This window comes from Cupressus sempervirens, chromosome 4, assembly GCF_028749045.1.
Source record: "Cupressus sempervirens isolate cs-2001-9-10 chromosome 4, ASM2874904v1, whole genome shotgun sequence".
Classification (NCBI taxonomy): Eukaryota; Viridiplantae; Streptophyta; class Pinopsida; order Cupressales; family Cupressaceae; genus Cupressus; species Cupressus sempervirens.
This window is the reverse complement of record NC_143121.1, coordinates 887,521,199-887,541,067: the sequence shown is the minus strand read 5'-3', so window position 1 is coordinate 887,541,067 and position 19,869 is coordinate 887,521,199. Positions and strand designations below refer to the sequence as shown.

The following is a 19,869-nucleotide window of genomic DNA, read 5'->3' as shown; positions in this document are numbered from 1 at the left end:
AGTCTCAGAGTAAGTGATCTGAGTCATTTCCAATTTGATCAATAGTGAGCTAGGAATTTCCCTTTTTTTAACTGAAGAGAGATTTTGGAGAGATATTTAATTTAATAGAATGAGATATGCTCTCATAAATACCTTTTCTGTTTAATTAAATAATTCCATTTGATTAATTAGATATACTTTTCTATTTAATTAAATAACTTCATTTAATTAATTAGGAATAACTTCCTATTTAATTAAATAACTTTTCTTAATTAATTAGAAATAGCTTTCCATTTAATTAAATAATTTTGTTTAATTAATTAAAAATAGGTGTATTTATTAAATTAAATTAATTTAATTCCTTAGTACATTAGCCTTAGGATATAATTTAATTTAATTAAAGTGTAAATACTTTAAATTAAATTAAATTGTAATCAGTAGGTTTAATGTGACTAATGTGAATCAATACTTTAGGAATTAAATAAAGAGTATCATGAATGCAAATTTAGGTTTTCTACATTTGACAATTAAGTCAAGTAGTGAGTAGCTGAATAAGAATTGCCTAGTGACATAGGACTTTAGAATCAATCAGAAATAGACCAGAATTGGTGATCATGGCAATAAGCCAATTTTGGGGTATTACAATAAGTTTATCCTAGAATTCACCACTATTTATGCAAAAGGGGAAATGCACTTGGGAGAGACTCAAACTCTTATTTTAGGGTGGGAAACTGAATAGAGTTGGTGTCAGGCTATTGTGTTTCAAGTTATTGAAGTTGAAAATTTTGTAGTGCTTAAATTTCTAAGTGAGAACCCTATGAAAATTGTGGATTTTTGTATATTGTCCATCATGAAAAATCACATGGGCTAGAAAGAATCAATCTACAAAGAAGCTATTAAAGAATTACAATCAATCAAAATCAAGATTGTTGGGATGCATGAGGAGCATCTTAAAGATATGAATATAGTGAATTGTATAGGAATTTTATAGTTTGATGATGGCAACATGGATTCTGAAGCATTAACAAAGAGCTTCAATGATGCTATTGAATGAATTGCCTACTTCTAGTGATTTCAAAACACTAGCAAATATTGAGTCCATGTTATGTCTAAACAAGAATCTCATGCTGTGACAGAGCCTAAAAATTAAATAATTCAAATGGAAAAAAGATGCTTGTAGAACTAGCCTACTAAGTAAGTGCATTTTCTTGAAATTTTGAGTATATATGATTGTAGGCTATATTGATGTTTTTCCATACAGATATTTTGTCGCACATTTTCCTAAGACTTGCCACTCTCCATTTAGAAATCATTGCATTTACAAGATGACATATCCTTGTGGTAATCAGTAAAACATCCATACATTTCTCAAAATTACAAGATCTCTTTAAAGTATTTTAGAAAAATGGCTCGAATGCAATGGTGTTTCCTTCATAGTGTGTGTGGAATGAACTAGAGGTGGAAATTTGGAGGAAATATCATTCAACAAGCCTCAAAATAACATTCCACTGTTGAATTTTTCCCAGCACAACTTGTTGTATTGTCCCTTACTGATGCTGACCACATCCTCTCCTCCATATTGAATAATATTTCTTTAACCTTCGATTGTTACACACACTTATCCCTTATTGCATTAGAAGAAACAATGACATTTTGTTAGACACTTCATATGCAATCTTTTATTTTCAATCAAGTACCCTACATATATCTATCAAAGAATTACAAAATTACATGGACTCTTTGTGTATAGATCACACACTTCCAATACTGAGGTATTGCTAGCTTGGAAACATGGTGTATTGGATTGCATTCATGTTGTGTCTCTATTTGACACATTTATACTCCTAAAATATTGTAATCATTATTTCCATGAAATGACATCTCTTTGAGTATTTCTATTGAGCCAATTCAACTATTTTTTCTATGATTCCATAGTCGGTGTTCTTGTTAATGAATCATTCCTCCTATTTCAGTCACTATTTCAAGGAGACACTAGACTTTCATTTTGTCAAATATTTTGTATTCCAATCCCCTTTTGACCACTGACATTACCATTATTGGTGGTACTTTGAATGGTATTTAATTCAGTATTCCTTAAGAGGACATGAGGGAAAAGTGTGAATCATCATGCATGCTCCTCCAAGACTTTGAATTACTCCACCAAGCTCTCTGCATTTTACCATATCTGTAGCTATGTTTGCACTATGCAACAGAGAAGGAATGTGAATAAAAAATGAGGGAGTGTGGTCTCTGTTAGAGTAATTAGATATTTCCTAATTAATTCTAATTGCTTAAGCTAAACTTTAGACATCTAATAATTAATTCTTTTATTAATTATTTTTATGCAACCTAGGTTAGACCTTTTTTAGCGTTCTGATTTTCTTTATAAGGACGATCTCTCATTGTAAACATTCACTTGAGATAATTCAATTTTGATTATAGCAATTTTCTTTTTTTGCTCATCAAGAATGTCTCATCTATAGATTTGGCAATTCCTACCTCCATAGCTTTTTTCCTCTCTCTTCTATGACAAGTGTTTACATGCAGGTGATTCTTGGGAGTTTTCAGTTTGATTGTTCATCAACTTCAATAGTCTCATCTATGCTTGAGCTAGAGGTGGCACTTTCAAACTCTCATGGAACACTAATTTTTTTGCAAAAATGTGTTAACAATCTCCTCCAACACTTTAATTGTGCCACAAGTTGAGAGATGTGTATAAGATACATTTTAGTTTCTTCAAATCATTTGGAGCTCTTCATCATATACAAGCTTTTCAAAACCAGATGCCTTCTCTTTGACTTTATAATTTACCCCTTGTCTCCACTTTTCAATCTTTAATTTTTATGAGCTAAAAAAGGAGGTTAATCACCATCTTGAAAATGTGTGTTTTGAACTTCAATCTTAACCTTTTGGGATGAGAGGTTAAGGTTCATGATAGAGTGGAAAATACATGTTTTGCAAGTTTATCTTAACCTTTATAGATAGAGAGACCTTAAGGTTTCAAATTGAAACACATGTTTTGGACCCCAAACCTTAACCTTTTTAAATGTTAATGGCTTAGAATACATGTTTTGACCCTCGAACCTTAACCTTTTTAAAGTTTAGTGATTAATGATTGACTAAAAAATACATATTTTGGTGCTCTTCATTAAGCTTCCATAATTAGAGACTCAGATGGTAGAATTTGGAAATTTGAAGTGCAGGATGAAGTTGGTGATTAGCTAGAGAATTTTTAATCATGAGACTAACAAGAATTGAATAAGTCTTTTAACAATTTAAAGATTGAATTTTTATGTCCTCTTGCACGTTTTGATTGAAAATTTTGAAATTTGGGTATGATAAATACCAGGGCAACAGCTGGCTCTAACTGGGGACAAGGAATGACAAGGATGAAGCTCGATCTAGAGAAACTAGAACAATGCCTTATTCATTCGGCTATAGAGTCACACATGGAACCACTTTGCAAAAGGGGGAACAAAAATAAAAAATAGGAGAACTGAAAGGAAGACTAGGCGCAACAAAAAACCAAAACAAAAACTCCTATCTAGACTATAGACAAGGAAGGTTTCCCTAACTCCAATGACTCAAGGTATAATCATGCAAATCCATTCACTGGCTGAGGAAAATAAATACCATAGTACTCTAACATGTGGCAAATTTTAGGTTTCTATGGACTCAAGAATAAGTTCTCTCTTTGACTTCCAATTCTAAGATTCCTAGCACACTTCACATCACTTGATAAAGGAATGCATCCGAATAACCATGTCTCGTAAAAAATCTCTAACTTCAAAATCAACTCTGTTTCATGGTGTATGTCATTGATGGCTTCATTTTGAAAGAGTTAAAGGATAATGCTCTCAAATTTCTAAATGCATTTATGATACTTTTGTCCACTTCAAATGCCTTCTACTTGAAAGTCTAGTGATTGGTCATCATGAATTCTTGAACCTATTTCTAACACTAGACACTCTTTATTTTCCACAAGGATGATTGTGTTTGTATTTTCTATGAAATTATTCCACTATGAATGCACATCCTTGTCACATTGAATCTTACCATGATTTATTTCTTCATTTTCTTCCATTAGATCGCTCAAAGAAGAAATAATCATCTTTTCTATTTTGGTGTGCACATTCTCTAATGAGTCTATCTGATCTAGAGAATTGATCATCAGTTGATATTAATGTAAGGGAAATTATTTTAAAAGAGCATCATCATCTATGCCTTCATCTTCACATTTTTCAATCAGTAGATCAAAAAAAATTTCTTCAAGACCAAGTACTTCTCTAGTGCAAGATACCATAACAATGATTTCTTTATTGTAGTCTCCACTAGCAAACTTGAATTCTTCAAATTCAAGTTTCATGTATGAGGAAGAGTGAGAACTTGATGTGTCATCTTCTCTTACTTGAAGCCTATCTTTTAATTCCCATTTCCATTGTACCTATTATTAATTTTTCATCTATGTTTTCACAAACTTGATTCATTGATTCTTCTTGATGACGATCTTCACAAAATGGGAAAACTTCATATTCCACTTGCATGTAACCACTAAAAGGATTTGTTGACAACTCATCATATTTCTCTTGAAAATGATCTTCTACTCTTATGATGATCATACCACTTTTTGAAAAATCCTCAACATCCTCAAAAGTAAAGACTTCAATCTCAAGAGTTACTAAATATGTCTGCAAAATTTCACTTGAGGTTATTTCTTCATCAGTGGTAATGTTTTCATATTGTACCATAACATCTAAAGTATTGATGTTGTTAATAGATCCTTCACCTTGAATGATCATGGAAGGATGAATAGGAAGATCTTCTCCACATAGGAAGTCATCATCTGAAGCATTGAGGCACTAGGTAGTAATAAAAATAGTATGAAATTCACCTTCATCCACATTTCCCTCATCTTTAATCATATGTTGTGTAGTTTCTTGAGAAACATTTGATATTTATTTTTCTTAATAATTAGGATTGAGATGATTGAATATGTTCTCCTAACTATTGAAATTTTTACAATCATGCCCTAATAAATTAGCAGACACTTCTTCTTTTATAGACTTTATTTCCTAACCATCTCCTTGACTAGACATAAAATCCCTATCTTCTTTCATGAATACAGATCTAGATGACTCCTTTCTAACATTCAGATTGGGAGATGCTCTATTACCAAGGAAATAATTCTTCCATGGGTCTTCTTTCTCAAGTTCTTGCATTGTTTGAAGTAAAGAATGATGAACTTTGTCAGGATCCAAGTGTGCATTGCCATAGAATATTTTTAAAACTCAACCTAATTGAGATCAATGGAAGTATGATTTTGATGAGCAATAGGTGAAGGCATTGGGACCCCTTTTTGAACACCATTTTCCATCCTCAATTCACATGAAACATTTTTTTGATCAAGTTCTTCCTTATGCTCACATGTCAAACTTCTTTTTCAAAATATTTTTGGCCAATAAGAGAAAAACTAATTATCTTTACTATCTTCTTCATCTATCTTTTGTAAAGTTTGGAGCAAAGATGGATGGATCTTTTCTAGATCTAGTTTCTGCCCACCATAGAAACTCTTCAAGAAGCTACCTTGCTTAGGATCAATGAAAATCTAATTTTTTTGAGAGATAGGTGAATGAGAAACATTTCCATTATTCTTTATTGCTGATTTAGATGAAACATATTTTTCAACAAAGTCTTTTTTATCTTTATATGTTTAACCTTTTTCAAATAAAGACTCATGATCATGAGAAAGAAATTTGTAATCTTTTCCACCATCTTCTTTGATCTTTTGAAAAATTTGTATCAAGTAATGATGAACCATCCTAGGATCTATTGTAGTGCCTGCCCTAGTTTACATTTTTCCAAGTTATTGTCGAGCTCTTTTAGGCCAATTTTATGTTTGATGATTAGTACTATTGTTTTGAGATTATTAGATATTGTTTTACATTTAGTTTAATACATGATGAGATTGCTTAGTACTCTATATTTCATGTATGCATGATGATTATTCAGTGATTTCAGTTATTGATGATTATTATCATATGTGTTTTCTTATGGATACTTACCCCATACTACATGTGTATGATGTGGGTGTTTTTTTGCTTTATGTATGGCATTTCTGATGTGCTTAAGGAAGGGAGTCATAGTCACCTGCTAGTTCGGATCTACATGATGCACCACTTCCTGCCATTACCTATTTAGCTTAGAATATTGTGTTTGTACATGCATGGATTTTATGCAGGTTGCAAGTACTAGGTATCGACTTCCTTGAATTTCTAGGATGAGTGTACACTATCACATTATCTCAATGGTAAGAGAGGGGAGATAAATTCTTGAGTCCAAATCCTAAACCCTTAAGCCATTTGTACTAGTTGATAATTAGAACAAGTATCTGAGTTGAGTACCCTCCAAATGCATCAAATGATGTTAATTCATGATTATAACCCTTTAGTTTGATTTTGTATGTGTTTTGCTATGATGGGTTTTTCGTATTCTAGTTTATGAGTCCTTGGTGTATTTTCTATTAATTAAGTCTAATTAAAAGATTAAATTAATGATTAAATTTAATGAAAAATTATTATGATATTTAATATTTGAATATATTTAATTAATTGAGAAATTAATTAAATAAAAAGAATTAAATTTGAAGATAAAAGTTATAAGAATAATTTTAGAATGTGATAATATTTATTTAATTTAATAATAATATATTTAGAGTTTAGTTTTAAATAAATACTAAATAATAATATTATTTAAGTTAATAAATAAATATCAAATTAAATGTTCAAAAATAAATAAAAAGTGAAAAAAGATATTAAATTATTAAAAAGATTCTAGATCGCATGATGCATGCATGAGTTGAAAATATAAGAAATTAATTAAAAAGATAAAACATGTGAACTTAATAAAGATATTTTAATAAAGTGCACATGAGATTTAAAAGTTAATAAAGTACTTTAAAGCAAAGTCAAGTAGGAAATTAAATAAAGTAATTTAATAATTCATTTAATGTGCATGAAAATATAAAAGAAAAGATAAATAAAAGTTAATTTAGAGTTTGAGTCTTGTGAGCAACGAGTCCTCTCGGGTGAATGCACAATTAGTGCCCCAATTCGAGGAGAGAACTCCTGATCACCACTTGAGGGTTCATTTTTGAGGGAGACAAATTTGGACCCAAATTTTGGAAGTGAATTCTGGGAAGGAATTTTGGGAAAGTTTCAAAAAGAAGTTTTGGATAGAAGCGAATTCCCTCACAATCTTTAGGTGGTTGTGTATTAGCATCAGGTTCAGGTAGGGTCTTGTGTTTTTCATCACTATTTAATTATGCAGTTTTTCTTTCCTGTCTTCTTCGTGCCTGTGATTGTTGAAGTTGAATTCTCTAGATTTTGTGGTATGATTCTTTCATTCTCTTGTCTAAATCTTATGATATTCGTATTGTATCTCATTTGTATGCTAAGATTGAAAGAAAATAAATCAAATTGAAAACCTCGTCCATAGGTAAAAAAGAAATTGTAATTAATTCAAGAAGGGTTTAAAATTTTTTTTTTTTAAATTAGAAATTTGAATTGTTAGACGTATTTTTCCTATCAAACTAATATTGTAAAAGTTATAAAAATATATATTAAAAAGGAGGTTTGTTTTATAAATTTTATAAAATAAAGAAATTTATTTTTTTTAAAACATTTTATAAAATATATTAATAAAGAAATCTATTTTTTAAAGAGGGAGGGAATTACCCCATACCTCCCTCTCTCTCTCCTCTCGAGGCGCAATCTATGCCTGTGTGCATAGATAGTTGCTACACGCAACAGTAGTAGTACTGCTGCCAGTGGTAGCAAACTGTCTATGGCCATGACTTTCTTTAAAAAGGTTGACGACCTATATTAAATAATGTGTATAGTTTTTTTTTTAAAGTTTTATATTATTAAATTTGTTAATAGTTTTATATATTAATATTTTTAATTATTATTTTAATTTATAATGTTTATTAATAAAGTTTATTAATAATTTATTAATATTTATTAATTAATTGATTAATACTTATTTATTAAATTTAATAATTAATAAATATTATTAATTAAAGAATTGTTTTCAATAGTTTTGTTTATTAATTATTAATTACTTTAATTAAAGATAATTTAATTAAGTTTAATTAATAATTGAAGTTAATTTAATGAAATTTAAAATTTATTCATTTGTTAGTGTTAATAATTAACAATATTGATTTTAATAAAACTATAGTTATTCTATTTAAAATCAATAAATCATTATTTCTATTAACTAAATAAATGAATGGTTATCTGATTATTCTTTTAAGAAATTGATCTTTATAATGAGGGTAACTTTATATAATTGAGTCAAATAAATGAATGGGTTATTAGGTGGATTAAACTAAGAATCTTATACACTTGAAATATACACTGAAACGAGAAAATTGAAACCTATATCTTTAACCCAACCATGTGATTTAAAATAAGCCAAAATATGAACTTACACCTTGTCTTTTGTGTGATGTTTATGTTTGGGGTTTTCGGGTTGATTTAGCTTGACTAGTCGTAGGTTGTTACCAAAGGCTCGGGGGTTATGTATTTGTGATCTCATGCTGATGTTTTGGTCTCGATCTTTTAACCCAACCATGGTAATGTGATGGCATGCTCTATGATGTGTGTGGATTATTGATTATTATTTCTTTTCAATTTCTTTATGTGAAGCTGAGGTGTATGTTTATGAGATACCTTAACCATTTTTGAGTCATCGATCAGTTATATTTGATTTGCTTTCCAGTTGCTTTGAGAGGACTAAGGTGTTTTGAATGATTTATTCTTGATGATGTCATGTTGTAACATGTTTGACTTGACCATTTTGGAGTCTTTGATCAATATTATTAATTGGATACTTTCTAGTTGCTTGTTGAGAACCGATGGATCTTGTGAGTTATCTTTGGTGCTTTTTAGTTGCTTGTTGAGAACTATTGTGATTATTATCATTATCTTTTGGTGCTTTCCAGTTTCTCGTGGAGAACTGATGTGAATGTGGATTATCTTTTGATGTTTTTCAGTCGCTTGTGTATGGCTGAGGTGATTTTTATATGATTATTGATTTATGCTTTTATTGAACCTAGGGTAGGTTATCTATATGTCGTGTCTGGAAGTGGCTTGCAATGGGGGACGGGGGCCCTAAGTGGCTCTGGGAATAACCCATTGTAATTTGTTTTAATAAGTGAAAACATTTACGTTAAATGAGAGTAAAAATAACCTAATAAGAGTCTTGTATGTTCTTGCCCATGCCTCAAGTGCTAGTACAGACTAGGATGGGAGTAGAGAGAACACTTGGTTGTGACTTTGCATTCTGTAGTATGCCTTTTTAGTATGAGAGGATACTAGTGATCGCATAGGGATCACTAGGAACCCTGGAGTCCTAAGCTAACTGCCAGGGTAACTTTTACATGATTCATGTGATGACACTTGCCCACTTACATAATAGGTTCCTATGTGTCTTTATGTGCCTCTAGGTCTAGATGTCGATCTATGTTGGAACCTTTGAGTTATTATACTTTTAGGATTTCTCAAACTTAGAGAGTATTTGTGTTATGTGATTTGATATCCTATTTGGGACTTGAGACTATCTCCTCAGTGCGGCAAGAGTGGACCATTTAGGTTTCACGTGGTTAGGTGGTAGTTCTTTTTCACTCTTACTATTGAGATCTATCCGTAATCACCATGGCTAGAGCTTCTTAGGATGTTTTTTTATCATGTTTAGATGATGTTATTTACTGATGCATTTACTTATATTTATGATTAGCATGTTAGATTTTCTTATGCTTATGTTGTAGCATGTTTTAGTAGTGATGTCCCTATTACGATAGCACCGCCAATCTAATTGATAGCTTGGGATGTTACATGTGGGAGATGGCTAGGACTCATAATGGTCTTATGATGCTATTGACAGTTGGGAGGAACCACACTCTTAGTTAGTTGTGTTTTTTTTGATAGATGGTTATATTTCATGATGGATGTTTATATCTTTTATGATGGATAGATCTATCATGTGTGTTATGTTTTCATTTATTTTATTGTACTTGTATCATGGATCTAAAGAGGATGTTTTATTTATATTTCTACACATGTATATTCTTTTAAGCCTTTCATACCCTATGACATGTAAGGCAGATTATTGAGCATTTCGAATTAATTTTCCAAGAGGCATTCAGAACAAATGTATATTATGGACTTTGGACTTTCTAATTATTCTTTCATTTGGATGTGGTAGTTGTCAAACTTAGAATTATTTAAATTTAGATGTGACTCAATGTCATGGGATCCTTAAGGAATGTAACCTATTATGTATCCTTATAGTTGATTGTATGTTATTGCTTCTGCTACTATGTGTTTGGTGTGTATGGTTATTCTTTCCTGTTTTAAAAAAAAATGTTTGGTAAAATTAGTAAAACTTTAGGTTAATTATTTTGGATCCCTTGGTGGGTCATTACATAGTAGTAGTACTACTGCCAATGGCAACAGACTGTCTATGGTCCCGACTTACTTTAAAAGGGCCGACGACCTATATTAAATAATGTGTATAGTTTTTTTTAATAAATTTCTTTATTTTATAAAATTTATAAACATATAAAATTTATAAAATAAACCTCCTTTTTAATATATATTTATTTTATAACTTTTACAATATTAGTTAGATAGAAAAAATATGTCTAACCATTCAAATTTCTAATTTATTTCTTTCTTTTTCAAACCCTTTCTAGATTAATTGTAATTTCCTTTTTACCTAGGGATGAGGTTTTCAATTTGATTTATTTTCTTTCAATATTAGCATACAAATGAGATACAATACGAATATCATAAGATTCAGACAAGAGAACAAAAAAATCATACCACGAAATCTAGAGAATTCGATCTCAACAATCATAGGCACGAAGAAGATAGGAAATAAAAATTGTGTAATTAAATAGTGATAGAAAACACAAGACCCTACCTGAACCTGATGCTAATACGCAACCACTTGAAGATTGTGAGGGAATTTACTTCTATCCAAAACTTCTCTCTGAAACTTTCTCAAAATTCCTTCCCAAAATTTGCTTCTAAAATTTGCGTCGAAATTCGTCTCCCTCAAAATGAACCCTCAAGTGGTGATAAGGAGTTCTCTCCTCAAATTAGGGCACTAATTGTGCATTCACCTGATAGGACTCCTTCCTCACAAGACTCAAACTCTAAATTAACTTTTATTTATCTTTTTTTTTATATTTCCATGCATAATAAATGAATTATTAAATTACTTTATTTAATTTCCTACTTAATTTTTCTTTCAATTACTTTATTAACTTTTAAATCTCATGCACACTTTATTAAAATATCTTTATTAAGTTCACATGTTTTATTTTTTTATTTAATTTCTTATATTTTCAACTCATGCACACATCATGAGATCTAGAATCTTTTTAATAATTTAATATCTTTTTTCACTTTTAATTTATTTTTGAATGTTTAATTCAATAATTATTTATTAACTTAAATACTAATATTATTTAGCATTTATTTAAAAATGAACTCTAAATATATTACTATTAAATTAAATAAATATTATCACATTCTAAAATTATTCTTATAACTTTTATCTTTGAATTTAATTCTTTTTATTTAATTAATGTTGGAGTTGATGAAATCCAACTCTGAAGACACCCAAGATCACCTGCATCTGAAAACCTATCAAAGAGAAGTCAAGTAAGGAAGAGTGTGGAGCACAAGAAAAAAAACCCTAAATGGACATGAGAGAGAAGAATATGCAAACACAAGAAAATATGTATTTACAATATGCAATATGAGTTGTTATTATGTGAAAATACAATGAGGGAGACTGAATATAAAAAGCTCTAGGAATCTCCTAGAACAAGCTAGAAGATGCTAGGAGATAAGTGTGACAACTAAGCATACATCCACACTAGGTGGAAAGTCCTTGAACAAGGTGAGAGGATAAGTATGACTTAGGAGAGAACAAACTCCTGTATTGTCAACAACTTATAACAAACTCCTAGACTACAACTAATAAATGAATGCATTTATCTAAGTAAGCTTAAGTAAATAGAATAAATAATTAATAATTAATCATTTACTCTAACACCCCCCCTTAAGTGCAAATTAGGGAAATGCTTAAGCTCACAAAACTAAGAAATGTAGAAATGGAGAATGCATAGTGTGTCCTGACAACGAGGCCATATTAGGTACCTATGTACAAATGTAAAAGATGCAACCTCTGAAAATGGGGAAAGAGAGAAAACCATGGGGGAAAAACCCTCCCCCAAAAAGAGGTAAGAACATAGTGAAGAACTGAAGAAGCCTCCAACTAGGGAAATTTCCCCTAAAATAGGAACAAGGAGTGATCATGAAGAAGCATCACTGAAGCATGTAGAAGTCACAAATCTTCCATCAAAAAGAAAACTGCTAATTTGAAGAACCTCCATGGAAGAAGAAGGCACGAACCAAGCATGTCTATATGGTAGATGATCCATCTCACCAAAATGCATAGGTAACCAGCCACTACAATCACCTTGTATATAGAATTAACCACTAAATACATAGCTCACACTAATGAACCATCGAACCATGGATGTATTAGAACAACAACATAACCCCCCTTAATGCAGATGGGGTGAGATGAAAAACAATTGAGAAGATGGACCAAAATCTCCTGCAAACAAACCAAGAATGATGAGAGAGGAAGAGGTACAAACACCTATAAAGACACAGTCAAATTGACTCTGCATGGGGCTAATATTGTGGAAGGGACACTCACTTGATAAAGGGAGAATGCCTAAAATAGCAAACAACTATCCCCCCATGGTGCTTTATGAAAATAGTACATGTACAACTGACTCAAGAATAACGTTCATGAACATGAAATGCAAAAGTGGCACTTTATCTCAATGCGATACATAAAAGTGCTTCAAAATGATAGCTACAATGATCAGAACTAAAAACAAGCTAATACAAAACATAGTACAACCTAAAACAAAGGAAACCATGTGAGAAAAATGATCCTTGAGCCTAAAACACTCAAGATATCCACCATATAGAAAAATGCCAAAAATATGATAGAAAGAGCATGGGCCAAAAACTAAGAAAAAAGACCACATTTTTGAAAAGGTGACAGAAGCAGCTTTCCAAAAATATAAAGTTTTCAAAAAATTGACATGGGACACAAAAAATAAGCTTGCTATAGTAAAAAAAACAACTTTAAACTTCAAATTAAAAATGGACAAGAAAGGGCATTAAAACCTAAAACTACCTACACCAATGTCTTCATCTTGGAACCAGCTTTGTGGCACTTCTTTCAAATTGGAAAAATACCTCTGTATGCTCAAGTTATGGCCAAAAAATTGAAGGTAGGTCCAAAATGACCCTGAAGGAGAGGTGCAAGAAGGTGGGTGATGTAGTGTTGATGTCATGCTGATGTCATCATTTCATTGGGTTAAAATTGGTGACTAAATGGCTGTCACCACATACAAAGAGGCCACATGGTAGTGCCACATGGATGCCACATGGCAAGTACAAATGATGTGGTAGGCACCACGTGGCAAAGCACCATGTGGCAACCCTGCCATATATCAGGAGGAGACTGCACTGACTATGCACAAAAGACACATGGGTAGGACATGTGTAATGGCACAACAAAAGCTGAGTAGGCAGAGGCTTGTCAATGTGTCAATTTTTGGTTGTCGCTGATAGTGCAGACAACATCCATGCAGCAACTTTAGAAATAGACACGGAGGCTGGCCGAGAGGAATTACTACTCAATGGAACCACCAGTGGAGGCTTGGAGGTAGCGGTGGATCTGGGCGGAGTGGCAAGACTGGTGGAGAAATTAGCAAAGTGGCCTAGCCAAGGTGGAGGACATGGCAGCGCTGCCTACTATGGCCGCTATGAGCCACATGCCGATGGTACGATGATGGCCCCATGGGGGCGCGATAGTGGCACTACAATTTTTAAAATAAAATCATTATAAATGTCCTTAAAATTGTCCATACGACCTCTCGAACAAAATATTTTTTGCCTCTTGGAGCTATGTCTCCAAAATCAACAAGTTTAGTATGAATCCTAATTGCAAATGGCCTTCTAGATCCAATGCTAGCATCCGTTTGGGCTAAAAGTGCTCTGAAAGATCGCTGATCCCCTAATTTGAAGAAAAATGCACAAACAAACTTGGGTTTTTGACTCCAAATCATGACTTCAAAAATATTTCAACAAAGCAACAATAGGGAGGCTTTGATACCATGTTGGAGTTGATGAAATCTAACTTCGAAGATACCCAAGATCATCTAGATGCAAAAAATTGTCAAAGAGAAGCCAAGGAAGGAAGAGCGTGGAGCACCGAAAAAAAGCTTAAACGAACATGAGAGAGAAGAATATGCAAACACAAGAAAATATTTATTTACAATATGCAATATGAGTTGTTGTTATGTGAAAATACAATGAGGGAGCCCGAATATAAAGAGCTCCAAGAATCTCCTAGAACAAGCTAGAAGGTGCTAGGAGATAAGTGTGACAACTAAGCATACATCCACACTAGGTGGAAAGTCCTCAAGAAAGGTGAGAGGATAAGTATGACTTAGGAGAGAAAAAAATCTCATATTGTCAACAACTTATAACAAATTCCTAGACTACATATAATAAATGAATGCATTTACCTAAGTAAGCTTAAGTAAATAGAATAAATAATAAATAATTAATTATTTACTCTAACAATTAATTTCTCAATTAATTAAATATAATCAAATATTAAAATATCATAATATTTTTTTATTAAATTAAATTATTAATTTAATCTTTTAATTAGACTTAATTAATAGAAAATACACCAAAGACTCATAAAATAAAATACGAAAAACCCATCATAGTAAAACACATACAAAATCAAACTAAAGGGTTATAATAATGAATTAACATCATTCAATGCATTCGAAGGGTACTCAACTTGGATACTTGTTCTAATTATCAACTAGGACAAATGGCTTAGGGATTTAGGATTTGGACTCAAGAATTTATCTCCCCTCTCTTTCCATTGAGATAATGTGATAAGGTACGCTCATCTTGGAAATTCAAGGAAGTTGATACCCAGTACCTGAAACCTGCATAAAATTCATGCATGTACAAACACAATATTCTAAGCTAAATAGGCAATGGTAGGAAGTGGTGCATTGTGTAGACCCCAACTAGCAGGTGACTATGACTCCCTTCCTTAACCACATCAGAAATGTCATACATAAAGAAAACAAACATGCACACCATACACATGCAGTATGGGGTAAGTATCCATAAGAAAACACATATGATAATCATCATCAATAAATGAAATCACTAAATAATCATCATGCATACATGAAATATAGAGTACCAATTAATCTCATCATATAATAAACTAAATGTAAAACAATATCTAATAATCTCAAAACAATAGTACTAATCATCAAACATAAAATTGGCCTAAAATAGTTTGGCAACAACTAGCAAAAATGTAAACTAGGGTAGGCACTACATCTATCCTCCTGCTTTCAAAGAAATTCTTCAAGAAATTTACCTATAGAGATTCATTAGGAATCTATTTCTTTGAGTGTGAAAATTATTCCTCTTCACTATCACTTTCCACTTTCCCTTTCTACCAAGCCATGTTTTGAATTCGAACCTTAGATAGAATCACCGATACTCAATCGTTAAAATAGAGTCACCAAACTTCATTCAAGGGAAGGTACCTTCATTAGCCAACTTATTGATTATAATTTACTTGACTATAGATGTGACCAAGATTTTTCCTATTCCTTCCTAGAATAAAAACTATTCTTTCAATGACTACAACATCTTGACCAATAGGAGCTCTTCACAAGATTTTCCCAAATTTTTCTTCTTCTAGAACTCGATTTACCTGATGATATTGCTAAGAACCTCATCTACACCTCCAAGCTAGAGTGTTAAAATCTGAAATAATATCTTCCTATGTGTCTTGGAAACAAAGATTTGGTTGGAGAAGTGGAAGCACATTCTCATCTAGCAATACCATGTTGATTCATCACAGGTGACTAATTAATCTTTCTTGTTTTGGTCCCCAGTAGAGTCATGAAAAATATGTTGGTAAATAGATTTGCCACTTGAAAATGGCCCAACAGAGTGTGTGTGGAAAATTGTTCACAATAGTTGGATAGGCCCTTGATATGTGGCCTTCCTCTACATTTAGAGGGGCAACTCCCTCGTATGATATAATTTTGAAGTTTTTCAAATAAAAGTGAAATCAAGATTTAAAAGATAAATAGAAAGTCATTGATGACCAATGCACCACATGACTTCAAAGCTTTCCTAGACTAACTTAAAACCACTAATAACAATAATCAGGATCTATTCTTGAAAACTATTACTAGCACAATGTTAATCCAAAGATTCATAAACATTTGTACTATACTATGAGAATGCTCACTACAAAGAATATCAACATTTCTAACAATTTAGATTTGGAAGGAGATAACTCAAATTGCATGTTCCTTTATTTTCTTGCACCAAGAACCTAAGTGGAATTTCTTATTATAGAGACAAAATTTGTACACACTTTCCAAATATCATCTTTTGATCAAAATTTTAGCATAGTGTTCCCTTTTTCTAAAATCCAAAAAGTCTCACACAAAGCCAAAAATGACTCCTTATATAGACATAGAGGTTAAGAACTACCTCTTTGTGGTTAATAACTACCTCCAAAATATGTAATTTTGGAGAGGTTAATCAACCTCACAAAAATTAACCCAAAATATCAAATCCTCAACCTTTGACAAAAAGAAACAAGAAAAGAAAAGAAAAATTTCTAAGATGACTGTGATAGGATGATCTTCTCTTCTTTGTATGTTTCTGCAATGTCATATAGTTGAGTGATTCTATTGTTTATTGGCTGCACCTTTCTTGAATTTTCCATCCCATTCAATGCCTTCCTCAAACTATCCACTTGTTCTTGGGTAACAGTCTTCACTTGTTTAAGTATGGTCCAAGTAACTCCTTCTATAAAGGGGAAAGTTGTAAGGGATCTAGTGTATCGATAATAAGCTACATCTCTTCTAACACCAATTATTTTGGGATTTACAACATTAAGATATGTACTGTTTATTGGGAGAATATTGGTAATGTGGTCAATGCCTTCTTCAAGCATTGTGAGAAAACAATCAGGAGATCGAAATTGGTAGAGAAATCTAATAACTGCAATCTTTGTGTTGTCATCTAAAAAGTGGACCATGTGCAATTCTAAAGGATATTGTATGTCATTTATGGTGTGCTCTATTGGATGATGTGAATGGCTATGATTTAATCTATATTTCACCCCATCTATTTCAATACCACCTACATCTCAACACCATACCACCTGAATTCCATAGCCTTTATTGACCACGCTTGTTTTTTTTTGGTAACCTTGCATTATGAAGAGTATGCTTGATATCATTGCTACTCATTGATTGTTGCAATGTTCACTCTTTTGGATATAAGATGGCAGTGATAAGGATATAAGATGGAAGCTTGCACTTTAGCCAAGCTATTTGTTCTTTCATTTAATCTCATTCTTTCTTTAACTACAACTTCACCTTGGGCATTTCTTACAATCATAAAGCAGCACCAAAATTTGCTTTGAACCAGCCCTTCTTAGGCGGATATCATTTATTAGGTGGGTGCCATTTAACATCACCTCTGTCCTTCCACTTTTTGAAATTATTTGCCTTATCCCTATATCTAAATTTAAGCCCATGCCAACTCCTCTGAAGTACACTATCCCAAGATAAATTAGAATATTTTAGCATTATTTAATTTTTTTTATTTTTCTATGTTTTATTTATTTAGCATATTAATGTTAGGATAATTTAGCCTCATTATAAAATTGAATTAATAGTTTTGTATAATGTGATTTTTTTAGTTTAAATGATATTTGATTGTTTACATAGATTAAACATAGAAAATTATATAGTCAAATTTGATCTAATTAACCATAAATGTAGATTGAAGATAGATAATTATAGTCTTGAAATTTAACACAGTTAAAATCATAGACATATATTAAATTTAGCTAACTATAATCAAACGTAGTCTTAGTTCATTATAGTCATCGATTTTAAATGCAAGTAACATAGATTAATTTTAGTTAACTATATTTTAAATAAATTTAACTTAGTAAATGTAATCTAACATATCTAACTTAAGATATACCTAATACTAATTAGGTATAAAGTCAAAATTTAATCTAATTAACTATAGACATAGATTAAATGTAGATAACCACAATCAAATTTAATCCTAGTTAATTATACTCATTTTTTTAAATATAGTTAACATAGATTAATTTTAGTTAATTCTATTTTAAATTAAATTAAATTAGTAAACTTAATCTAACATATCTAACTTATGATATACCTAATCCTAATTGTTAAACCCTAAGATTCTAAATGCACTACACAAAGTCAAAAACCATAATAGGTAAACAACAATCTTAAATTTAGTGGGCATATGCATCGAGTTGTGGTACCAAAAACATGACAAGTGGTTTTTTTTTTCCTATTTTAAATAGCGCGTGCGCGCTATAGCGCACATGCACTATGGCTTGGGTAACCTGAGCCATAGAGCGTACATGCTATCACTAAAATAAAAAAAGTATATATGATGATCTGCAGACTCGCAGCCCATCATTTTCATCATTATTTTGTTCTACTCCTACAATGAGCAGCGCACGCGCGAGTTGAAAACTTAACATTTTCACCACCATTTGCCAAAATGCCTCTTCATCGACGAAATCCAAGACCACAATTGCACCCACGACGACACCGTAAGTGATATAAACCTAACTTTGCATTATTTGATGTGTTTTTTATATTGTTTTGTAGGTTTTTTATATTGTTTTGTAGGGTTTTTACAAATTTCATTTAGATTTGTTTATTTATTTGGATTTCAATTGATTTTTTATTAGGAAATGTCCATAATCAACCAAAAAATCGACAAGAACATCAAAACCCTAAAGAACCTCAAAACCAAAACCCTCCTCAAGAAGAACAACAAATTCCACAACCAAAACCAATTGCAAGACCTCCGCCAGGCACACAAGAAAATATAATAAATGAAATAGTGAGAGGCAAAATTGAATTATAAAGACTCAATGCTCAGTTGAAAGAATTCAAACAAACCAATCCAATGAGGGCTCAATTGGCATCATCCCTCAAATCCATTAACACCTACAAAGCCTTAGTTAGTGGTCAGTTAGATATTTGGTCAGTTAAGAGGGATAAACAAAAAATATTTTATGCAAATAAATTGTCATATGAAGATGTTAAAAAAAAAAAAATACCAAAAGGTAGTATATGTGCATTATTTAAAAAACCCAGCGAGAAAAATACTATTAGAGAGGGTACTAAACAATTCCCCATCCATTGGTGCATACACGATGCTATTAGAAATCATTTTTGGGATAGATGGTGGATGGTTTTTGATGCCCCTCCTTGCAACAATCATGAGGTCCCCATGTATTTTTTGAAGAAATTATATTGTGAGTTTGTCCTTGAGGAGATCCTCGATTATTTTGATATATTAGACTCCCAGGGTAGAGGTGGGGGGTCATCATTTGAGAGTCCGGGAGCACGTCGTGACCCTAATGTAGTTAGGGCACTTGTGGTCAAGCCACAACATGAGCATGTGACTATTCCTTCAGTTGTGAAGGAACATGTAGAGGCCAGTGCTCTAGGGACCATTAATGCTTTGACACAGACCCTCATCCATTCCACGAGCCCATTAGTTGAGGGGGAGCCTTCTATGCATCATGGTCACATATGCACTTCATGCGGATCCCTATGCACATTTGGCACTCATGCTGGAGATGGTG

The 19,869-nt window shown here is 31.9% G+C and overlaps 1 pseudogene; it reads right to left on the bottom strand.

Annotated features, from left to right (window-relative positions):
* Window positions 1–16,827: 16,827 nt before the first annotated feature.
* On the bottom strand, window positions 16,828–17,454 carry LOC149564241 (alpha carbonic anhydrase 7-like; annotated as a pseudogene).
* Between the last annotated feature and the right edge of the window lie 2,415 nt (window positions 17,455–19,869).